Source organism: Peromyscus leucopus, chromosome 3 (genome assembly GCF_004664715.2).
Source record: "Peromyscus leucopus breed LL Stock chromosome 3, UCI_PerLeu_2.1, whole genome shotgun sequence".
NCBI classification, from domain to species: Eukaryota; Metazoa; Chordata; class Mammalia; order Rodentia; family Cricetidae; genus Peromyscus; species Peromyscus leucopus.
Genome location: NC_051065.1, coordinates 110,183,662 through 110,205,550, shown reverse-complemented (window position 1 = coordinate 110,205,550; position 21,889 = coordinate 110,183,662). Strand labels below are relative to the sequence as shown.

Genomic DNA, 21,889 nt, shown 5'->3' with positions numbered 1-21,889 from the left:
ACCTTTTCGATTGTAATCCTGTTCAGTTCCCCTCAGGAAGCACCCAGTGATAACAAGCGAATAACCCCAAACCCCACCTAAATCACACTCACACACACACACACACACACACACACACACACACACACACACACACACACACGACTGTTATATAAACAATGAGCGGAGCCTCTCTCTCTCCCTGGAACTCACAGCCACACCTGGGGTTTGCTATTGTGCCTTCCCTTAGTTCTCCTGCTTACACCTGTACTCAAAGATCTTTAATCCCCAAATCTGCTTCATAAACTGGCTAACCCAGGAGAAGCCACCAGTCCTGGTTTGCCCTCAGCCAAGATCCCGGAACCTCTGAGGGAACTCCTTGGGTTGCCAAGGATGGCAGCGGGGAGCCGTGCCATCCTCCTTCCCCCGTACCCACAAATGCCCCCAGTAGCACTGTTCCGCTCTTTCTCTGTCTCTGCCCTTTCTGGTTACTAGTTCCAAGCTTCAATTCCCTGGGAAGGCAGTACTGCCAGGGTTAGCAGGCATGGCAGGAAATGCCAGGGCCTCCTGCTGATAGCCACCCTAGGGGGCACTCATGCGCGGGTACCAGTTATTTTTCAGCCTCTGCCAGTGTCTGTGGAGGCTGGTCCAACCCAGAGAGCTGCTTGCCTGTTCTTTGTTTTTAGTGAAAAGTGAATTAGAACACAGGGATATTTTGATTCTGCATTCAAAATGGAGTATTTGAGAACTGCGACCTTAACGTTAAAGAATTTTTTAAGCCACCACTCTCCTGCTTGGAAGCCACTGCATTGTAGCTGCACTCCCAGACCTGACACTCAGATGCTCCACACTCAAGAACTTTCCTTAGAATCAGTGTACTACGGTCAGTGACCTCCTGGGTGGTCGCGGTGGTTTTAAGCACAGATTCTTGTTCCCACTTTTTCCAGGACTTCACAATCAGCGTGTGTGGGAGAGTGAGTAGCCAGAGAATCTGCATTTTAGGAGAGGCTTTTCTAGCAAATCTGTTTGCTACCTCATTCTTGAGCGCTAGTGCCCTAGCCTCACATTGTTTCAAATTTCTCTGTTGCTTTTCCTGTGTATTGGAACATGACAAAGGGCTGAATGATGGTCTGTCTTCCACGCTTCCCTTCCCCACAATACTATATATCGAATGCCCTCAGTATAATAAATGAGTGTATTATATAATGAAATACTTATAACTGTTAAATGTTTTAACTCTACAAAATTGGTGCCCCCTTCACCAAGCTGGTCTTGAAACTCAAAGTGATCCTCCTGCCTCAGCTTCTCAAGCATTGGGATTATAAACATGAGCCATGACTCCTGGCTTAAACTTTGTACATTTTTTATTATCTAGCCATTTCCCTAGTGTGGGATTTTTTTTTCCCTGCCTCCCACATTCCCTTAGTTTGTAATGATGCAAGAAATTGATAATATGGGCATGGCACCTTTTTTGGAAATGTTTCCTAGGTGAGTTGAAGGTTCTTTCTAGAGCTAGAGTTTCTGGCATGGAGAATGTATAATATTTAAAGGGATCTTTTCATGGCATTGGAAAGACATTAGCATTTATATAGCATTTTACGTCTCTGTGATCCTACTTGTTTAACTAGTACATTTTTTCAAATGTGAAAGCAATTGTAGGTCACTTTTTATTACCTTTCCTTAAGCACATTAAACATGGATGAATGGGTTCCTGACTCCCAGGCCCTTATCTTGTGTCCTGCATTTGGTCAGGCACTGTCGTGGTCCGGCACGTTCAGATGGACTCAAGCAGACTGTTTTTTCCTGTGACTTCTCTTTTTTGTTTGAGAAAATAAAAAATTAGCCTTTGATTCCTTAAGCTATGCAATACTCAACACTTACCTTCAGTGTCAAAAGTAAATCCACGTCACAAAAAACCTCAGCATTTTGAATTGTATAGAATTAACAGATTATCCTTAAGACTTGTACTCTCATTAAGATATACAGAGTTAAACAACGCTTGACCACTAAGTCTTTAAATTCATACATTACTCACGAAAAACTTTTTTTCCCCCCTCATGTTGGATGAATCACCACTATCTGGAGTGAAATCTTCACAGGGACTACAAGCTAGAATGTCTGAGTGTATGAATAAACGAATACATACAATTCACACATCTTACAGAGGAGGGATATATTTCCTGAAATGTTTTCTATTTCCTGAAATGTTTTCTTTCTCCCACAAGTTGTGAGTGTGTTAGGAGAGTTCAGAAGAAAAAAGAAAAACATTTCTATATTTATTGCATCAAAAGAAACATAACAGTATAACAATGTACTGAATTTGACATGAAGAATGGAAACAAACATGTTAATTTATACTTCAGATAACAGCAGAAAAAAGTTATTTTGTAATGCTTTAGACAAAACCCAGAGCATCATGCACGCTAAGGATCCCCTGGAACTGTAGTTGTGGACTGTTATAGGGAGCCACCATGCGGGTGCTAGGAACCAAACCTGAGTCTTTCATAAGGAGCAACAAGTCCTCTTCACTGCTGAACTCTCTCTCCAGCCCCTTGGTTTTGTATTTAGTAGTAGTAATAAGAGAAAGACAATGGCTGTACGCTAGGCTTAGAGTCCTGCTGCGTGTTGCTGGCCTCACAGAAAAGTGGCAGGAGCAGAAGAAAATAGTGTTCCAAGTAAGAAGGGTCAGGAAGAGTGACAGGTCTCTGAAGCGCAGGTGTCATATCAGCCTTGCTTCCAGCCCCCGTTAGAGTTCTGGATACCGTGTTGTTTGAGTGCGTTGCCTTCTTCCCAGTCACTCACCCTTTCCTTCCTCAGTGGCTGCTGATGCAGTGGGCGTGTACCTTCCCGGGCAGATCAGAGTGGAGGCTGGCAGTTTATCTAGCTCGTGTCTTTCCTGACTACGGGTTCTGATGGGTCTGCAGTCTACTGTTCCCCATTGCAGACCTCCTCTGACCTTAGACCACAAACGTCTTTAAGGCTTTTTAATGTTTCCTTGGAATAGCTTACATTCTCCAGTCTCTGTTCAGAACTAACTCAAGTCATCTCTTTTTAGCTCTTTGTACTTTGCCCAGAATTAGCACTGGAGGCTACGGACCCCACCCCTACCCTACAATGTAAACATGAATAAATTAAAAATAGTAATCGTGGTGGTAAAATATAGTGTGCACGTTTTCTGATACTAGAGATTGTATGTTGCATTGTTTCCTGTGAATAGTCACAGAAATGTGGAAACTTTGAGGAGCCACGAACTCGGTTTTGAAAAAGAGACGCACGTAAAAAGATTCTTCCTGTATCACTCTAGAGACACAGGAAGTCCAAAGAGTGTGTTTGATCGGTGGTCTGGTTAGCTCTTTCCACGAACGATGTATGTTAATTTAAAGTAAGAGCAGACATATTTCTATTTTTCTCTTTAGCTGCATAGTCATATCAAAATGATTTTGAAGAGGTCGCAGAAAGAAGGGACAGCGCTGGTGTTTACATTAGGGGCTCTCCCGAGGGAATGAGTTCTGCAGAGCAGGATACACCTGCTGCTGCTCTTGACCCACAGTGGTTGCATCCTCACCACAAAGGACACAGGGCTGCACGCACTGCCCTCCGCGAAGCCTTTCCTTTTGTCTCTGAGGACCTTTCCCTTTGTGCTGGGCTGGCCTGTCAGAATGGAATGACTTCAGTGATGTCTCACTTCAGGAAATGTTTAATGAGTCTCAGGAAAACTATAAATAAGTCTCATGTCATTGTTACACCAAGGAGTACTTACAGCTGTTGGTCTAGATAATTAGGAGCTCCCACCTGTGATCTTCAGAAGAGGTTTACATGTAAAGAAATGCCTGCGTAATGTTATTTTCATTATTTTATTTCGAGCTTAAAGTCATCCTGTTTCAGTGCAGAGAATGGTATCAGGTCCCCCGTGTAACCAGTGGGGAGGTTGTTGTTTTCGACAGTGTCATCTTAAGATCTTACGGGTCGTTTTGTTCATTCCGAGTCTGAGTGTAGCACTCTGGTCATCTTGACCAGGGAAGTGAGAAGAGAACTCGTTATTTATTAAAAGCCATTAATGAGTGCAGGGATAGGGTGGACCAATGTAGAGCATTTGCTTGGCTTGTGCGAAACCCTGGGTTTGGTTTAACAGCCCCTCCCCAAAAGCAGCAGCAGCAGCAGCAGCAGCAGCAGCAGCAGCAGCAGCAGCAAGAAAAAACCCAAACAAACAAAACTCATTTTAAAAGTCCTATTCTCCAGAAACATTTGCTTTAGCTTAGGATTTGATTTAGTTTAGTTAAACTGAATTAAATTGTTCCTATCCATTGATCAAATTCCCTTTTAATCTTAGGAGCTGTTTTTATTTGTAGCTTAGATACTTGATGCAATCAATATATATATATATATGCACACACACATACACACACATATATTTTGAGAAGGTCTCCATAGCCTAAGTTGGCCTCAGACTTGCTGTGTACCCAAGGATGACCTTGGGCCTCTGATTTCTACTCAAATGCTAGGATTACAGGCATGTACCACCATGCCTGGTTTATGGGTGCCTGGGATCAAACCCAAGGCTTCATGCATGCTAGCTAAGCATGCTACCAACCGAGTGAGCCACACTTGTGACCTAGAAAATTTTTAGTAGGTAAAAATTTCTACTTTGTATGTGTCTGAACTCAATTGGATGGACAGTTACACATAAAAACTATGTAACATGGAATATATTTCCTTTGAAAAAAATTTTTTAATGGAATGTATTTCTTAAGATCAAGAGATCTAGTAAACATTTAAAAAAATTTTTATTTCGAGACAGGGTCTCTCTGTGTAACCCCAACTGTCCTGGAACTCACTCTGTAGACCAGGCTGGCCTGGAACTCATAGAGATCCCCCTGCCTCTGTCTGGAATGCTGGGATTAAAGGTGTGTGCCACCACTGCCTGGCTTGGTCAAACATTTCTTAATAGAGTATTATTTTGTTCACATTTCCTTGATTCTGAAACTTTCTTCACAAAAAAGTTAAATAAAAAAATTGCAGACTTAGCAGAAAATCAATACAATATATTAAATCATGTTCATAATTTGAGCTGTAACATAATGTGTGTGTATGAAAAAAAAGTAGACAATTTAAGATTATGTTTACATTTGGAAATTAAACATGACATAAAAAGATAAAAAAAAAAAAAAAAGAAAAGAAAAAGGAATTGTTACATTTTGATTTCTGGTAAAATGAATGCCCTATTTCTCTTATTTATAACTCTTAGAGGCGAATGCAGTCATCTAACAGAATAATATCCATTAGGTTAAAAATACCAACCTTTTGAGCAGTTTTTAACTTTATATGTGTGGGTGTTTCGCCTACATGCATGTTTGTGTAATACACATGTACACCCGTACCTGTGGAGGCCAGCACCCTGAGGGTGCTGATCCCTCAGGACCGGAGTTTTAGGCACTCATGTGCTGCTATGTGGATGCTGGGAATAGAATCCAGGTCCACTGGAAGAATAGGTAGTACTCTTAACTGCTGAGCCTTGTCTGTTCTTCACTCCAGCCCCTAAAATTAGGAATTTTGATTCAGTTTCTTTGTATTCCCCCATTGTTTGTATCATACAATACTCCACGGTTCTGTTAATTACAATGGAAGCAAAAGTTGGCTTGTGGGGGAGGTAGTGGCTCAATGCCAGTGCGCCTGCCTGCCTCGATCCAGGAGGCCCCGGGTTCCACTCCCAATACCCTCTCCGCTTACAAAAATGGCCTTAAAAACTTCCGTTTAGCAGGCCAAGCAGGATGAGTTGTGGTTGTGGATATCCAATGCAGGCCACGCAGGAAACACATGTTCTCATGGCCTCATGCGTGGCTCTGTGGTTGAACCACCAGCTGCAGGTTGGCCAAGGGAGGCCATTATCCCCAAAGGCAAGTTCCTTCTCAACCTCACTGTGAGTGGGTTAGGTCACCTCCAGGAACAAGCTGAGTTATAAACAATTTCCTGGTGAGCCATCTGGGGAGGGAGAGGATTTCCTGAACTGAACCCAGACTGTTGTCACTCAAAACACACAAAGACCCGAACCTTGAAAATCAGAAGCATTAGGGCAAGGGCTGGCCATGTGTTGCCTGAGAGGACTGAGTATCACTGTTGGTTGTGACGCTGCTGTCCTCAGGGTTTTGCAATCTCAGGACAGTTCTAACGTGTTGGAATTGAGATTCCAGCATACGGGCTCCTTCCTCTTTTGCTCTTCGCCTTCCAATGAGGGTCTCTGATAGAGACCAGTGGAAGAGAGCTTTGGCAAGCAGTACAGACATACCCAGCACCAGGAGGAAAGTTGCTGTGTAGAGACTTAAAAAAAACAGCCCAGTTTGATTCAAAGTGTGCCGAATGTTCTTTATTTTGGCAAGGCAAACACAATTTGCCTCTCTGCTCTATTGGTGGGTTAGCACCTTGGTGTAGTAACACTTTTAGCTCTTTGCTAACTCACCTCACTTTTCTCTGCTTTCTTTGCCACTTAAGGGACAATCAAGGTTCAAAGGCCTCTGCTGGGTTTCCCCACCATGACTCACCCATATGTTCCGTGGACTCTCTTTGCATATACTATATGGAGCTAAGTGAGAGTAGATTTGTGGTTAACCCATGGGTTGCCAACAGCTTCAGAAACATGGGAAATCCTGATCCTGCCACTTTTCTTTGTATTTTATGGTCAATTCCTTTCATCTGACTATTATTCATTCATAATAATTTAATATCCACAATATGGAAGTGGGAGCCTTGGTGCTGATAGATTATGATACTCCCCTGTGTTGATTTCAGGGTGAAGGTTGGGGTCCTTTTAATCTTGCCTGATGCCGTCCAGTTTTTTCTGTTGCTGACTGATAAAGCCAGAAAAACTGGTGGCTTTGAAATAATGGTTTGCCATTTCTCGTGATTTTGTGTGTTGGCTGGTGAGAGAGTTCTCGGTCTTGCCCATCTGCTCTGTTTGACTGGTGACAGACTGGGAAGTACTTCCAGTGCCTGTCCTTTGGCCCCTTTGGCCCCGAAAGGTCCAGACTTTGCATCTCTTCAGTGTTACTTTTCTCCTAGGGGCTGGACCAGCTTCCGTACTTGGTGGTTTTGGACATCATTCCGGAAGAGTGAACTTAGAGTGAGGGAAGAGGACCACTTGAACACGGGAGTTTGTGGGCTCGCCAGGGCAGCCTTGGGAGAACCCCATCTCTAAGGAACAGAACAAAATCTACACAGTAGTGGTGTTGGCAGGAGCAAAGCCTCTTGCCTCTTCTGCTACAGAGCTCATCTGTACCACTGTCAGCACTTCCTGTTCCTCAGGGCAAGTTCTAGACTCACCTGTCGGTGAGGTTCCTTACAAACTACCCGGCCGCCCCTCCCTCTCCTTGCCACTTGCACCTCTCACAGGACAATCATGGGATGTCTCTCAGTTCCTTCCACTACCCCCTTCCCTTAGCTTTTGGCCGGGAACCATGCATTTCTCTCCATCTGGAATATTCTTTATTGCATATTATTTTTCTAGCTAGCCTGCTATATATGCTTCAGACTTCCGCTTCAGGCCATTTTCTAAGGGTGTTCCTGTTGTGACACCCTAGATGTCTGGGAAACATAACCCTTCCTAAGAGTTTCCTCTGTTTTCCTGGTCATTACAGTGTTCCTCATTCCTTTTAGAATTTGTTTTTGTCTTTCCTGAGAAACCCATCCTGTGTCCCAGGGCAGAAACAATGGCTGCTTTTTCAGTAGCCTGCTCCCACCATCCATGCCAGAGACTAGTTGTACAGGTCCCCTACTTTATTTGCTCAGAACACAGCTTCAGTGTACCCTTGGAATTCCCCTCCTTCCATTTCTTCTTAGACAAACCTCCAACACCACCCACCTACCCCCAGCCACCCAGGGAACTTGCTATGTAGACCAGACTTAAACTCACAGAGATCCTCCTGCTTCTGTCTCCCAAGTGCTGGGATTAAAGGAGTGCCTGGCTGAAATAAGGTCTCTTGGCAAATATCCTTATTAGCTGTCCATCATGGGAAAAGATCCCTCATCTTGATCAAACTCCACATGACATTTTGACTGCAACCATGCCAGGGACCCCGAATGAAACTGTGGGACCACAGATGCTTATCAGTTTAGCTGCTACTGCACCCTGTACTCTCTCTAGTGTCCAAGGAGAGGATGTGTGAATGGGTTACATTGTTTCCAAAGGTAGTTATTGAAAGAAATGTAAACTTCCCAGAATACTCACTTTTTAATAGAGCATTTTTGGTTAGATCCTACCTAGATGTAGATGGTGGTGCTTCCTCTTTTATATCAGGTCTTCTTGACTATTATTGAATAGATAGAATTATTTAAAAAAATGTAGGATGATGTAGAATACTATAGGGTAGTACTTTATCTAAACCCTAGGAACAATCAGTTTTTGTCCCAAATACTAGCTTAAGTAGAAAAGACTGTAACAGAGAGCAAAGGAGAGCTAGCAGAGAAGGAGGGAATAGTCTCAGGAAAGATTCGAACCTGGAATAGAAAGTTCTGAGGTTTCTTATTGAATCTATTCTTTTCTCAAAGTATCTTCCTCCACAGGTGATCTTTGTCTGAATTTTGACCTACAGGATAGAATTTGGAAAACCCAGGGTTCCCCAGTTTATTATATGACTGATTTACTTGCATGCTCAGAAGACAGGATGAATTGGTAGAACTTGACGAGAGTCTATTCCTAAGCCAGTCGGCTTTTGCTATAGGTGGATTCTAAGGCCTCCAGGAACACATTCCTGATGATGTATGTTGTAGGTGGGAGGGGGACTGAAAGAGGTCGCAGTTTCCAAAGCGGAGCCGTGGGTGCCCTGATAACTTGAAACTGTCTTGTTTTAGAAGAGCTTCAAGGGAGTTGGTTTTAGTAAAGTGATATGTTATCTAACTGAAGAATACAGCAGTTTTCCAGCCTCTTTTTGCTCTAAGACAGCAATAGATGATAAAGTCTTGAATGTCGTTTTCCCTCTGTGTCATGGTGGATTCTGTGTCCTATCTTTTACCACTGAGAGGTATAGTTTTCTTTTGCGAAGTGGGAAGGGGCGTGTCAATGCGTATTACACAATCTCAAAGCAAGAATTACAGAATGCATTAAAAATTTAGTTCTGTGATCCCTGCTAGGAAAGGCAGTGTTCCTGTGTGTTCCAAACTTGTCACTAGTAAATGTGCACTTAGCAAAAGGAGAGTGAGGGTGAGGCGTATTCTACATGCAGTTGGTCACGGCTTCCTCGGGGCTCTACTGCTGCTGCTCTTATTAGCTACATGCAGGTTTGGGTCAGGATGTCTGGAATCCTTTCCTGTTGGACAATATAGTGAAGGAGTTGAACACAGTATGCTCCATAGGTCAGCAGTGAGGCTTTCTTTATGTTAGTTTAAGGTACATAGAAGGGGAATTGAGCAGAAAATGATACACCTCAGATGAAGATGTTCACTGAAAAGGAACACCATTCAATGAATTCTTTGTGCGGTTTATGCTCATTTTTGCCCTTCTAAAGAAAACACAGTGAGGGTTGTTTTATCTGGAGATGCTTGGATTCTCAGGCTTTTTACTGTGTCCTTCATTTCCTGGAATGTTTCCTCGAAGCTCCAGTGAGGTACAGGTTGAGAATTCTTAATTGAAAACCCAAAATCTGAGATACTTTAAAATCTGGCACAGCATGACAGAGTACCGGGAAATCCCAAAACATAAATCATTTTTTCTTGTGCGGTATTTTTGATTTATTTATATTTATTTTTTACTTTTATTATTAAAAACAGAATAAAATTGTCCTTGGATGATTTGTATAAAGTATGCGTAAACCATACATGAATTTTTGTTTGTAGACTTGGGTCACACTATCAAGATCTTACTTTGTATATGCAAGCACTCTGTTCCCAAGAGTCTGAGGTAAGATATATTCAACCTATATGTTTAAGTGTGATGGGATTCTTACTGGGAAGGGAGTACTTAGACATGTGGTGTAACTGGTCAGTATGCTGCTCCTAGCGTGTCTGTGTAGATGAGTTTACAGTGGAATGGAACACAAGTTATAAGAAAATACAGTGTTTCCCTCCACACACACAGCTTCAGACTTAGAATTGGGTTCAGATACATTCATAGGTTGTTATGTTTCTAGAATGCTGATTACTCCAGCATACAACTTGCAAAGATGAAGAAACCACCAGAACCCAGGCGGTCATTTTGCTGAATGAATGTCCATCCAGCTGACTTGCAGAGGGTGTAGGAAAGACTGAGACAAAATGGGAAAAACCTGGCTTTTACTTTAGATACAATTTTTTTTAAAAAAAATGTCATTTAGTCTTCTAGGACAGCTATGAGATGCACAAGAAAAAAATTTCTCTGTGATGAAAGGAACTATAATTTGTTTTTAGCAAACTTGCTCAAAGTCACTATTATTAGTAAAACAAAGGCTGAACTAGAATCCAGGATGGATTTGTAATCCCTCTCACTTTTCCCCCTTCCTTTTAGTTTTTTGAAACAGGGTCATGCTGTATAACCAGGTTGGCATGGAACTCACTGTGTAGCCCAGATTGGTCCTCCTGCCTCAGCCTCCTCTAAGTGCTGGAACTTCAGGCTGTGCCACCATACCCCCGAACCCAGGATTTCTGACCCAGGCACCTTTCTCTTTTGTAACCATTTGGTATCCCTTGGCTTCCTGTCCTGAGTCATTTCCATGAGTTCGTTTGTGTTGTAAGGCCTTTTGTTTGTTTTTGGTTCTGAGGACCCAGCCCAGGGCCTGGTGACTTCTAGTAAGTACTCCACCACTAAGATTTATTCCAAGCCTGTTTTGTGGTTTGTAGTGTTTAGTTTGTGAATGTTAGTTGTGGTTTAAATCTTTCATGGCTTTTGCAGCATGAAAAGGTGTCAGGTTGCTTGAGGAGATGGTGTTTGCACTGTGTCCTGTGGATTGCATTGACTCTGAGATGTAAACACCTTCCTGTTTTCACCTTGTTCTCTGCCTGTGCGAAGGCGGAGTTTCCTTCATTTGTGAGAGGCTGCTCTGTAAGGCGAGTTTGAATTAGATGGAGGAGAAAAGATAAATAGGTTGGAGGAGGTTGCTCTCCATGTGGGTTTATTATCACAGGTTTTTTTCATTGACTGCTGCAAGGGATCTATGACAGGTTTGCAGGTCCTACTCACATAGTATAATTGTATTTCATAGGGCTAATGCTAACGGCATCTTCGATTATAATGATTTCATTCATTTTGAGGGTTCCTCTGAATAAAAGATCTCATTGTTTTACTTACAGCCTGTAATGACAGACACGTCACAAGTTGCAGTTTTGCCACAGCTCCTATTGTGGTTGGATTTTATTTGAGAAGGTAGTTGTTTTTGAAAGGTGGAACTACACCTTTCACTTAAAAAATGGCTTTACAAGTTGTACATATTTAGAAAGCGCCCAAGAGACTTGTGTAGTTGCATATGCGTTGCAGTTTTAGAATCTTTCCAGGTGGAAGGACACAGTTGAGTAGAGGGACCAAGGCCAAACTTTTGTTATGGTGGCAGGAGAGAAAGGAAACGTGAGCAGTTGGAATTCCTGCTGGAAGAACAGTTGAGTCTGGAGGAAAACAATGCATCATTTCTTCCCACTTGCCCTTGACAAGTGCTGTCTTCTAGTTTCTGTGTAAGCAGTGCTCCTGGTTCAGCCGGAAAAACTGCTTGTGAATTCATGGTTGTGCCTCCGATTCGATCCTCAAGGGTGTTCAGTAGTGTGCTGGTTGTGAGTTCACTGCCAGCTCTGGGCAGACAGTAGTGGTTACCAGTGTCCCCCATGGCCACTGTCATCACTGAATGCAGAGCTTGGAAAAGTTGCACACATTTGGATCTGGTGTCAGTATGAGCTGGCTCTTTTCACGATGAGTTAGTTCCTCAAATGACACTTTACAAAAACAGAACTCTAATGAGAGTACATGAGGATGGACGATCATTCATTGAGACTTTTATTATGGGTTGATCTGAAACGTTCTTTAATATATTTTTACCTTACTTTATATCTTTAATTTAATTTATTTTATTTTTTTTATGAGACATGTTCTCACTCTGTAGCCTAGTCTGGTCTCCAGCTTGGCATCCTCCAGCCTCTACCTCTACCCACTAGCATTGTAGCAAGCGGGTCCCCCTTTTTCTTATTTAGACGTCATAATAGCACACAGGGAAAATGCTGGTTGTCCTCCCAGACTTAGTGTGTTCTCTTCTTCTTCTTCTTCTTCTCAGCTGCTTGTATTTTCAATTTGCCTGTTTCTCTGAGAAGTGTAGCTGCATATAAATGGCAGATTTGAGATTGAAAAGTACCTCTCTCATCTCAGTGTCAGAGTGTGTGATGAGTGAAATATATATGTCATTATTTAATGTCAGTTAAGTTTCACCTACACTTCCTCCTTTCCAGTTATAAGAGTCCACAATATTTTCAGAAGAATTAATGAATTCATGCAGTTTGCTGAACATCTGTTATGTGTCTGTTTTACATCGCCGGGATGCATCAGTGAACCAAATGGGAAAGAAACCCGAATTCTCCAGGGGAAAAAGAAACAACGAATTTATGTCAGAGCAGTGTATGTGGTGTAACAGGGGCCTTGGGTGGGGACATAAAGGGAAAAGTGTCGTCGGGTAAGGAAGGGGACTATGTACGACCAGGGGCTTGGGCAGCAGTTTTCTCAAGCCAGAGATCACATTCCTGTAATAGCTCCGTTTTTTAGATACCTCACCTTCCTGATTGCTTTTTCTCAGCAGAACCAGGATGTTAAATAGCCATGCTCCCTGCTCCCTGAACACAGGTGTAGTCTGTCTGGCCCCCCTGCAGGCTGGATCCCCCTCTCTCTTGCCTTGATTAGCTCACTGTGTAGCCCAACAGTCTCTTGTCTCTCCCAGGTCCCTGGTCACACTCCTGGCTGTTGTTGATTTTGGAGTCGGCCCTTTCCACAGACACGTCTCTCAGCCCAGCCAGCTCCCTTGTCAATCATTTCACTGTTGACTGATTGCCTCTAGAAGTAATACTTTATGTGTGTCTCTGTGGTTTCTCATTATACAGAAATCCCGCTGGGGCCCTTTGATTTATTGGCAGATAACTCTTCATTTGTGTCACCCCCAGTTCGTAATGCCACTGGAAGGTGTATTTTCATAGGCAGAGTCACACCTTTTCAAGTTCATTTTCACTGGGTGTGACGATGTCTGGAAGTGTGCTGCTGTTGGTGGCAGTAAGAAGGGATGGGAAGGGAGAAGGGAGGAGAAGATCATCAGGATAGATGGACCTTAGTGTTGGGTCCACTACAAATACCTTTAGCTGAAAATGATTAACATTCTTTTTTTTTTTTTTTTTTCATAGAAAAGCAATGTATTCCATTATAAGCACTTACCCAGTTAGTCATGGAGAGTAACAGGCCCGATGCTGAGACAGTCAACCAAAATGGAGAGGGCATCAAACTACAGTGGTCAAGACGTGACCCCTAGAAAAGCAACTCTTATCGAGGATTAATTTAATTTTACAAACAAAGACAAACTAGCAATTCACTCTTTCTCAACTTGACAGTTCATCAATGCTATGACTGTCAGTTGAAAACATACACCTTACAACTTGGTGGTCCCAAGTTAAAAACAAAACCAAAAAACCACACACAACAAAAACCATTTCACAGAAAGGAAAAGAATAATATGGAAACAGCTCAAGAAATACACTAATGAGCAAAAATATAAGGGGAAGGAGGAACGTGTTGTCTTAACTAAAGAAACTAAGACTCTGGTTTACATAGGAAAATGTGCATCCTGGAAAGCCAGCTGTGAGGACTTTAAACTCTATGACTTGACTCTCCCTTAATTCCTGAATAAAAATGATGTCTTGCAATAGTTATACTCATGGCTCAGACACCTACCTCACTTGGCTCTATTCCTTATCCACTCTGGCCTCTTACTTGAGAATCTGAAAAAACTTGGGGATATGGCCTAAGAAAAAAAATCACAGGTAATATCCCCCATTTCTGAAGATGCTTTAGACCTGGTTTGCTGCTAGAAAATTCCTGAAGAAAAATTTAAATATGTCTGTGGCTTTGTTGAATTAAGTCCCGCAGTTAAGATTAGAAACCCTCCCATGGTTTGGGCTAATAGTATTGTTGGTGGCACCTATTGTAGCCAGAGAGCTGAACAAAGTCTGTCTCAATCCATCTCAGGGTTCAGAGGAAAGCAAGGGGAGTCCAAACCACAAGCGCAGACATGTCTAGGATCCTTGTCCTTCTGGAGCCACACTTCCTTCAGGGTCTTCATCATTATAAATGTTCTCTGCCATCTGCCACACTTGCATGATATTGTCTTCTGATACAGAACGAATCACCCAAGTTTCATTGTTCATTCCAGGAGAAATCAGATATCTTGGCAGTGTGACCACCATGAATAAACAACAACTCTGGTGGGCCATCTTCTGGGGACTGTTCTTATCCAATTTTACTTAAATCCCAGACATTCAGCCTACGATCAATACCACTAGGAGCCAAAATAGTCTCATTGTGAGGAGACTAGTGAACATGGAATATTTCATCCTTATGTGATTCAAAGGATGCAACTTGAGTTTCAGATTTCTCAGATCCCACAAGGCAACAGTCTTGTCAGCTGAATTTATGGCAAGAATGAACCCACTATAAGGATTGAAAGATAGGCAGTTCACTTCAGCAGTGTGAGCATTGACTGAGTGGCTTGGCTTGGAAGTATTGTTTGAACGAGTATCCCAAATCATAAGTTTCTGATCATCAGCAACTGACCCGAACAGAGACTCGTAGAGCAGATGCCAGGAAATGTCCTCTACTACTGCTGTATGCCCTGTAAAGATGATCTTTGCATCCACCACTTTTCCTTCTTTTGGAACTGCACTGATGTCCCATAGGCAGATGGTATGGTCATCTGAAGCACTACGTAAGTGCCCGCTGAGATTTGGATTCCAAGAAAGACCATTACCTTCCTTCTGATGTCCACGGAGACACAAATCTGGGTTGCACTCTCCAGCAGGGTCTGGTTTAGAAGGATGCTTTGTGTAGTCGAGAACAAGCACATCACTGGATGGAGTCTTGGCTGCAGCGATGCAAGGGTTCTGGGACATGTACCGAGCCCTGTTTACTTCTCCTTCATGGTTGGTCTTGATTTCTATTTCAATTTTCCCACTGACAGAGCCAAACCCTCCAAATTTTCTTTTTTCACTGTCATAGTGTGATGTATCCAACTGAACATCATCATTAGGGAGCTGGACACTGCCTATCACCAGGTGGTTTTGTTCATCAGATGTGTGTGTTCCCAGGACAAGCTGATGAATGCTGAAATCTTTCCCTTCAGGCCTGGTTACATCTGGAAGCCACTGGGCAGTTAAACCGGGCCACTCCAGGGCATGGGTCATCACCAAATCATAAAGAAAAGGGGTGTTCTTCTTCCATATTTTGTACTCCTCATTGATCACACGTTCTTCCACACGTCGTCAAAGGCAGCTTTCTTGTCAGCCATGGCGGCAGAAGAACCGGGAGAGGTCGATTAACATTCTTTTGCTGGCATCTTACTTATCTTTAGTACCACCATCTATTTGGATTGAGAGAAAACCCTTGTCTAACCACAGTGTAATAAATTGTCTTTTAAGGTAAAAACTGAGAAATCCCAAACAACAGAAATGGCTTCAAATCGTGACCAATTATGGGGCTGGCTTTTCAGTGTCAGGAGTCTGGCTGATACTGGAAGAAAGCTGTGTGGTCATTAATAGACAAGAATCTTTTAAAAGCTCTGGTAATGAGGCTGTGGAGATGAGGTAGATTTGAGATAGGGTAGACAGCTTCTGAGGCATAACGAGTGAATGCATATACACAAAACTGCTTATAAAATACATAACATTTAAAAACACATTTTTAAAATCATTTAATTACACACACACACACACAACACACACACACACACACACATATGAATAGTGGAGAAAATATGAACTTTGGAGCCAGACTCTTTATTTTTATCCATTTTCTTTTTGTTGTATGGTCACAGGTCTGTCATGTGTGGTGCCTCAGTTTATTTGTCTGCCAAATGGGGATGAAAATATTTATCTCAGAGCATTCTTGTGAGGACTGAGTAAATACATTAGAAATGGTCCAAACTGTGTAGACTGTTACTTTTGGGGAGAGGATGGTGTCTTCCGTGTTTAGCAATCTAGCATATCCTCACTGTCATGGGGACATTAGTATTCCGGGCCTTGTGAGTAGGAAGAGGTGTCGTACAGGGAACAGAGTTCTTTTGTTTGCCCAGCTCTCCCTGGGGAGTTGTGTGTCATTGGCTCTAGGTTGTTTGTATAGGTCCTTGTTGGGCCAAAGTGAGTTGTTTTTATGACAGGTTTGGGCAAGGTGCCCTTTATTGTCATTGAGTGTGACCTTTGCACCACCTTCAGTGCTACCAAAAATATGTAAAAATACCACGCAGGCCTTTTATTACTCTGGGATTATATTCTAAAGGAAATGTCAAGGATGACTCAGTGGCTGAGGAAATAGAATTTTAAAAGGGCTTAATCATGGATCCGAGTTTTCTTTTTCTTTCATATTTATTTATTATAATTACTTTTGAAACAATCTCATGTAGCTCGGGCTAGCCTCTAACTCATTGCAATGCATGTGGAGGTTGACCTTGAACATCTGATCATGCTTTGACTTCCCAAGAGCTAGGATTATAGATTGGTGCCGTCACTTCTGGTTTGTGTGGAGCCGAAGGTTGGACTGATAGCTTGGTGCAGGCTGGCCCGGCACTCCCAGAACCCTGCCGGGTGAGCGACATCATGAGTCATGGCTTCACTTCTGCCAGCTCCTGATGCGGTCAACAAAATCTGTTGCCGGGTGAGAGGTGTGGAGGGAGGCAAGGACCATACAGACCTGGGGCTGCACATCCCACCGTGAACTCAGTAGGACTCTCTGTGGAGCTGCCCAGAGAAAAAGTGTAATGGGAATAAAAGTACCCGTGCAAGCCAAGATTAGGTAGAAGTGGAGTGCATGAGGCCCAGCTGGCGGCCTACTGTTTGCAAGAAGCCTCCGAGAGGTCTGTGGATAAAAATTCACCAAGGTGCTCTAAAAATACAAACAAGAGCCAACTTTTATCGAGCACTTCACTATGTCCCTGGCGTGGTTCTGAGCTCTTGTATGATGTGTGTGCTCTCGTGCATGTATGTGGAAGCCAAGGGCGGCACTGAGTTTCTTCATCTATTGATTCCCACTCTACCTTTTGAAGCAAGCTCTCTCACAGAACATGGAACTTCCCCATTAACTAGACTGGCTGCCCGGTGAGATCTAGGGATCCCCAGTGCTGGGATTATGGGTGCATGCCCCCCTGCCTGGCTTTTCTGTGGGTGTGAGAATCTAAACACAGGTCCTTGGGCATTCACATTGAGTGCTCTTACCCCCAGAGCTATCTCGTGCCAGCCCCGTTTTGTACCATTAACTCACAGATCCTCACGATTGCCTTGTGAAGTTTCATTCCCAGCTGCTCTCCGAGGAGATGAAGTTGGGTGTATAGGATGTGGGTTTCTGAACACAAGACCCAGACAGGTTTTTAATGTTCCTTTTCCTTTAGAAACCGCTCTGGGAATGCTTCTGGGATACCCTAAGCAAACTGTGACTGACATCCCCCCTCTTTTTAATTACTTTAAAAACAAACAAACAAACACTTCAACAATGGGTTGACTGTTAGGTTTTCTTTCTTTCTTTTTTTTTTTTTTTTTTTTTTTTTTTTTTTTTTTTTTTTTTTTTTTTTTTTTTTTTTTTTTTTTTTTAAGACAGGGTTTCTCTCTGTAGCGCTGGCTGTGCTGGAACTCAGAGATATGCCTGCCTCTGCCTCCCAGGTGCTGGGCTTAAAGGCGTATGTTGCCATACCCGGCTTTTTTGTTTGTTTTTTGGGGGGTATTTTCATTCATATGTCACTGTTTTCTTTGTATTTGTCCCTGCCCCTGGATAATTTTAGATGCAGTTGGCCTCACTGTGCCTTTATGCTGTTGAATATCTTGCTTTCTCCTTAGTGTCCTTGTGATATAGAAACCTCTATTGCTTTTTTTCTATAAGTGTGTATGTGGAAATCTGAGGATATCTTCTTCTTTTTTTTTTTTTTTGAGACAGGGTTTCTCTGTGTAGCTTTGTGCCTTTCCTGGAGCTCACTTGGTAGCCCAGGCTGGCCTCGAACTCACAGAGATCCGCCTGGCTCTGCCTCCCAAGTGCTGGGATTAAAGGCGTGCGCCACCAATGCCCGGCTTGAGGATATCTTCTTTGAACATATTTTCATATATATATACACACACATAAATTAATATATTTAACTTGATATATGTATAATTTAGTTTTTTTGACTTTTAAAAATGTATTCTCTGACAGTTTCCTATGTATGCAGTAGGTCTTGACCCAGTATATATACTGAGGCAGGGTCTGTCACTAAACCTAGAGTTCAGCAGCTTCAGTTAGTCTGGCTGGCCGCTTTACTCTGGCACTTCACTGTCTCTGCCTCTCTTAAATTGGGATTCCAGGGCCCCCGCCCTTTCTGACCCAGCTTTTATGTGTATTCAGGGGATCTGAACTCCCATTGCCTTGTGAGGCTCACACCTTTGTATCTCTTTTACCTGCCAGACCATTTCCCCAGCCCTCTCTTCCCGGCTCTGTGCTAGAAATGAGCAGTGCCTGGCGGTTTTTACGACAGGCACGGTTTTCCAGTTTTGCAGCCCTTTGGATAGGGGAATCTCCGTACTGGCCAGACATTTCCGTATCTTGAAGGAAAGAAAAGGACCTGTGGGAAGATTTGATTGGGGCTTGTGATCCTACTTTAGACCAATGAAAGAGCACCTGATTAAGAAATACATAAATCTTTTAAAACTATAAATAAGGGAAAACTAGTGTTTTCATCTAATATTTAAATGTACATCAATTGTTAAAGAGCCAAAGTAGCAATTTTTTTTTTTTTACAGATGGGCTTAGCTTTAATTATTCATACATCTCCTTGAATTATCACAGTTATCGCATAAGTGATGAAACAGTGTTAGGCAAATTACTGTTTCTGCTCACAAGAGACAGCTGAGTCTAATACTTAAAGTCTCTTCAATTACTTCCCATTACTCACTATAAAATCCAGATTCATCGATGATGCATGTTCTATTAGGTCCCTGTTCTCTGTTGTTGTAGAGAGCTGATACTAGTTGGAATTGCCTCTGTGAGGATGCCACTCTTGGGTCATGCTGTGCCTGTGGAGAGGCCAGTAAAAGCCCCAGCATGTTCCAAGGTTAGATGCCCTTACATTCTTGCATAATCTGGACATCTGTATATGACTGGCCAGCCTCTGCTGTCTTCCTACCCCCCACCATGTCTCCTTGGTAATTCTCCTTATACTTAAAGTTGATATTTTTTTTTAAATTTCTTTCAGGGAGTGGGTGGATAGTTCAATCAGAAAAATGCCTGCCATGGATCTGAATGTGGTCTCTAGTTTCCAGGAGCAAAACTGAATGTTTGGGTGGAGGATGGGGTGGGTAGTAGAGGTAGGTGGATCTTTGGGGAATGCTGGCCTGCTGTCCCAAGCCAAAGTAACAGTGAAAGACCAACTTTCAATAAACAAGGTGGATAGACAGCTCCCAAGAAACAATATTCAAGGTTGACTCATGGTCTACACACACACACACACACACACACACACACACACACACACACACACACCCTCTTTCATTTTTGCTAAAGTCAGTTCCTTAAAAGATAGGCATGTATTTGTCATGTTTATTCCCATATCTGTAAGCACAAACATGCCTGCTGCCTAGTATGTTCTCTGTGGTGTTTATTGAACTCAGGCTTGACACCTGCACAGATGGCTGGATGAATGCATACGTGAAGAATGAGCAGAAAAGCAGCAGATCGTACGTCATAGCGTTAACAGTCTTTTCCATGAGACCCATGACCCTTGGATATCAGAGTCAAAATTTCAACCTGATGAGCAATAATGACATTTTATTTCAGGACGTGTGAGCCCTAAGGGAGGCTGTACTTGCAACTGTCTCCTGTCGTGAATCTCTTGTGCTTTCTGTAGCCAGGCATAGCAGTTATCTAGAGCGCAGTTACGCTCTCCTATCACAAGTAGTGTTAACAGAGTTTATCAGATGCTGGTGTGCGGCTAGACATATACCAGTGGTTGTCATTTGACACTAGTTATCATCTGATAACTAGATTAGCCTGGTTATCTCCTGACTGGCTGCTTCCTGTTGCTGCTTCAGCTTCAGGTTCTCAGATGTTCTTTGTAGACGGGGTATTGGTGTCAGGTGCTGCTTGACTTACTGCATTCTCTTCCCACCTGTCAGAGCTTCTCCAGGCTGCTTTACAAAATGGTAGCTTTTAACAACAGAACTGTGTCATTTTTGAGTTCTGGAAACTAGAATCGTAACGTTGAGGAAGACCGTGGAATCTGTGAGGCCTTAGGGAGGACCCTTCTTGTGTTTCTGCCACCCACCAGCATTCCCTGGTTTTGTTGCTGTAGAACTGTGAGCTGTAATTTGGGTTTAGGGGTTTAAATTTTTTTTTTTTTTAAATTTTAAATAATATGTATGCATTGGGGCTGGAAGGATGGGTCAGTGGTTAAGAGCACTTGTTGTAGAGTACCTAGACTTGAGTTCCGGCACACATGTGATGACTCCCAACCACCCATGGCTGCAGTTCCAGGGTGTCCAGCACCCTCTTCTGAACTCCTTGGGCACCAAGCACACATGTGGTGCACATACACACATGCAGGCAGATCTCACACACATAAGATAATATAGTTCTAGTAATTTTTAAATTATGTGTGTGTGGGGGGGGCGCATGAGAGTACATATCTGAAGCCACAGATGTCAGATGTCCCTGGGAGCTGGCGTTACAGGAAGTTGTGAGCTGCCTTGCAGGGGCTGGGGACTAAATCTGGATCATCTGCTGGAACAGTTTGTGTTCATAACCACTGAACCAGCCTTCTAGCCCCTGTCATTTGGGTTTTGAATTCTCCACCCAGACCCATGTGTGGGTGACTTGGTCCCCAGGAAAGTATTACTGGGAGCTGGTGAAATATAAATGAGGTGGGTGCTAGTGAGATAGCTTCAGGTCCTTGGGGCCATGGCTTTGTAGGAGATCATAGGGCATGGCTCATTCGTTTTCCTTCCTTTTGCTCCCTGGCCATGTTGTGAGTAGCCTTGCCCTGGCCCAATTCAGTAGGCCGGTTGCTCACAAACTGAAACCTCCAAAACAGTGAGCTAAAAGAAACTTCATCTTGGGATTTTTTTTTTTTTTTTTTAAGTGAGGGAAAACTGACTTACTCTTGACTTCTCTTCCCTTTCATACTGCTATTGGAGGTATGTGTGTGGTGGGTGAGGTAGGGCACATGCGTGTGTTCTTATATGTCCAAGTGCCTCCTCTTTTAAAAACTACATTAGTCATATTAGCCTTAAGGCCTGCTCTAATCTAGTGCTTCTTAACTAATTTTGTCTGCAAAAGGTGTGTTTCTAAATAAGGCCAGTTAAAGCTCCAGGTGGACATGGGTATGTAGGGAGGGACACACCAGTTCAGAAACCCAGGCTTCAACTTTCTGCCTGCCTCAATGCTGTTCTGTGAACTTAATGTAGTCTGCTGCTCTTTGAGTAACTTTGCATGGCTACCATCTCTTAGGCAGGCATGTTCAACCTAAGGCCCACGGACTGCACGTGTCCCAGAATAGATGCAAAAGCCGCTCAGCACAATTGTGTATAATGTCATGTTGCAATATCAAAAGGTTGGACACCCTCATTAGAATTTTAGCTTTTTGTTATATGGTGTTCCATCTCTTAGTGTCTCCATTTCTGTGAGGAGACTGATCCCATAATACCTGTATCTTTGGAGTTTTTGAGGAGTCAGAGAGATGATGTATGTAGACGAATTTCTAAACAGTCTTATTAA

General features: G+C 42.9%; 1 protein-coding gene and 1 pseudogene across 21 annotated transcripts in view; one reads left to right on the top strand and one right to left on the bottom strand.

Annotated features, from left to right (window-relative positions):
* The window catches only part of Magi1 (membrane associated guanylate kinase, WW and PDZ domain containing 1), a 653,433-nt gene that overhangs the window by 95,687 nt on the left and 535,857 nt on the right, over window positions 1-21,889 (top strand). The gene's annotated exons all lie outside the window — the stretch shown is intronic.
* Window positions 14,169-15,455, bottom strand: LOC114681686 (annotated as a pseudogene).